Source organism: Tamandua tetradactyla, chromosome 25, assembly GCF_023851605.1.
Source record: "Tamandua tetradactyla isolate mTamTet1 chromosome 25, mTamTet1.pri, whole genome shotgun sequence".
NCBI lineage: Eukaryota > Metazoa > Chordata > Mammalia > Pilosa > Myrmecophagidae > Tamandua > Tamandua tetradactyla.
Window position 1 is genome coordinate 34,957,426 of NC_135351.1, and position 3,154 is coordinate 34,960,579.

Consider the following 3,154-nt stretch of genomic DNA (forward strand, 5'->3'; position numbering starts at 1 on the left):
CTATAAAATGATGCAAATATGCATGGAAATTAGGAAACATTTCTAATTTTTACTCATGAAATTATTAATCAAAACTGCAAAAATAGATTAACACAGGCACATATCATTAGCAAAACAAAATGGAAATGAAATGTTCCAGAGGCATCTGGAAATATTCCAATGGGACACAATGCTAGGCTAAAAGATATAGTTAAATCATGGTTGCACAACAGGGTGCATTCATTCCTGCATTTTCTCAGTAAGTTCTTCCTTATACTTGCCTTTCTCTTTTCCATCTTGTCGAGATTTAGTTTTGAGTTCAGGAATTTTTCCCTCATCTTTGTCCACTTTTAGCCTGATGATAACCACCTTGCTCGGATGAATGCTCACATGGACAGTTGCGTCCTTAGCTTTCTCACATTGCACCCTCTCGATGCAGATGACATACTTCCTTCTGTGCACCTGGACTACCTTGCCAATTTGCTGACCTTTATAGTGTCCTCAAACCACCTGGACCTCATCGTTCTTGCACATGGGCATGGAGTGGATGTTGTATTTCTGCTGCAGCTCCTTGGAGAATGGGGACAATAAGATCTTTCTATGCATGTGCCAAGGAGCATTGAAGTGTCATTTGTGGTTCTTGCTGTGGTCTGAGATCACAAGGGAGTTGAACTTCATGGTGATGGTCTGGTGCCAGGTGAGCGAATTCCCTGTCAATTTCATTTTTAAAAGCATCCACAGGGTACTGATTCTTCTACCATTACTTCTTAGAAGGAGGTATAATATAAAAGGTATGCGATTTACAGCTAGATTTCTGGATTTAAGCATCTACTCTCTCTGCCTCCAACTTGTCTATACTGGTTTGAGTATCTCCTTCCAAAACTGTTATAGGAGAAGGATTTGGACAGTAGCTGTAGGACGTCTCATACAATTAAACATGCACTTACCATAGGAGCCAGCAATCCAACTCCTAATCCCATCCAAGAGAAATAAAAGCTTAGGTTCACACAAAATCCCATATATGATCATTTATAGTAGCTTTATTTGTAAACACTAAAAATGAAACAATTTGCATACCCTTCAATTTGTAAATGAATGCATGAACTGTGGTACATCCATACAACAAATCACTATTCAGCAATTAAAAAAAAATAGTGATACACAGATGAATCCTACAGATTCATTAAGTGAAAGGAGTTGAATTCAAAATGTTACATATTCCATGATTCCATTTATGTGACATTTGGCAAAAGGCAAACTACTATTTCTCCCTTTTGGAGTGGGAATGTCTATTCTGTAGCTCTCCCATCACTGTATTTTGAAAGCATATAACTCGTTTTCTGGTTTCCCAGGTCAACAGATGGAGAGGAATTTCGTCCCAGGATGGACCATACCAAGTCTCACCTGATTTAGATGAAATTTTGAACTCAGAGATGTTGCTGGAATGGTTGAGTTTTTGAAGATGTTGGGATGGGGCAACTGTGTTTTGCACATGAGAAGGCATGAATTTTAGAGGACTAGAGGGTGGACTATTATAGGCTGAATTGTGTCCCAGAAAAAGATATTTTGAGGTCCTAACCTCTGGTCCCGTGAATGTAAACTTATTTGGAAATAGAGTCTTTGAAGTTGTGATTAGTTAAAATGAGGCCAAATGGGATTAGTTAAAATGAGTTCAAATAAGGGTGGGCCTTAATCCAATACAACTGGTGTCTTTACAACAAAAGAAGAGGAGACACTGGAGGCTGAGACTGAGTTACACATGCCAAGGAATGGCAAGGGTTACCTGCAAACATCAGAAGCCAAGAGAAAGGCATGGAACAAATTCTTCTCTACAGACTTCAGAAGTTGTATGCCCCTGCTGACACTTGGATTTCAAACTTGCAGCCTCCAGAACTGTGAGACAAGATATTTCTGTTGTTTTGAGCCACTTTGTGATACTTTGCAGTGACAGCTTTAGGAAATTAAGACAGTTTGGGGGACAACAAAGCAGATAGTGGATGCCAGGGGTTGGGTGGGAAAGAGGAATTGAACACAAAGGGGCATGATGGAGCTTTCTGGGACATGGAATTGTTCTACATCTTGATTATACTACTGTGTATATTTACCAAAAACTTACAAAACTGTACTCTAAAAACAGTAGCATATTCTATCTGGAAATTATACTTTAATAGGAGAGAAAATGAAGTCCAGACTCCAGTATCAGATTGCATTCAAACCCAGGCTCCTCCACCTGCTGGCAATATGACTCGAGGCCATGTAATCTTTTTGAGTATAATTTTCTTTACTCGTATAACAGTGCTAATAATTGCAGAGGGTTGTTGAGGCAATTAAGTCAAATAATGTATGCAGTTGTTTACCACAATGCCAGGGAATAGTAAGTGCTCAATAAATGGTAGTTATTATTATTTTTATTCCTCTAAGGTTGTTAAAAGGCAGTAGTTTCTAGACAGAGTTCTGTGGGTCTTTCTTATAAATAGAAAATATAATTTTTATTGGGCACTCTGTTAAGAACACTAGAGCCCTATTAAAGGAGGACAGCTCTTTCACTCCCTGAGCAAGAATTTTTCCCCCGCAAAAGTTCTTTCCAATTCTTTCTCTAAAATATTGAGCAGGCTCCCCAGCAGTCCTTTGCTTATCTTTCCCTGTGAGAATACTGATCATTTGGGGCAGTTTGAGTCCTGGGAAATAAAATGAGGAAAACATAAATAAATAGATAAATAATATTCCAGAACCAAGACCAAGTACTTGTTTCTGAAATATAATTCCTTCCTTCCTTCCTTCCCTTCTTCCTTCCTCCCTCCCTCCCTCCCACCCTTCTTTCCTTCCTTCCACCAAAGAGCATCTACTTTCCACCAAGTATTGCCTGTCCTTGGTGTTTGTCATCTAGCAGTCACCGAAGCAGTAAATTCCCTGCCCTCAGGGATCTTTGGCTCTTCATTTAGTGAAAATTCATTGAGTAAGCTTCCTATATACCCTATCCAGAGTGTTTTTAGTGAGACCCCTTTGTACCCCAGATATTTGGAAACGATCATAGAAACACAGGCCTCAATAAACCTTATAGCCCAACTGTGCATTATTCTTTATTTTCTTCTTCATAGGATTTAGATTCCCCCAGACTGTGCCTATTAGTGCACACTTCCCCCAGCTTCCCCCAGTGGTAAAGCCTTATGTCACC

General features: G+C 39.4%; 1 pseudogene; it reads right to left on the bottom strand.

The window, feature by feature from the left end:
* Positions 1–219: 219 nt before the first annotated feature.
* LOC143669070 (large ribosomal subunit protein uL24 pseudogene) lies at positions 220–681 on the bottom strand (annotated as a pseudogene).
* Positions 682–3,154: the final 2,473 nt, after the last annotated feature.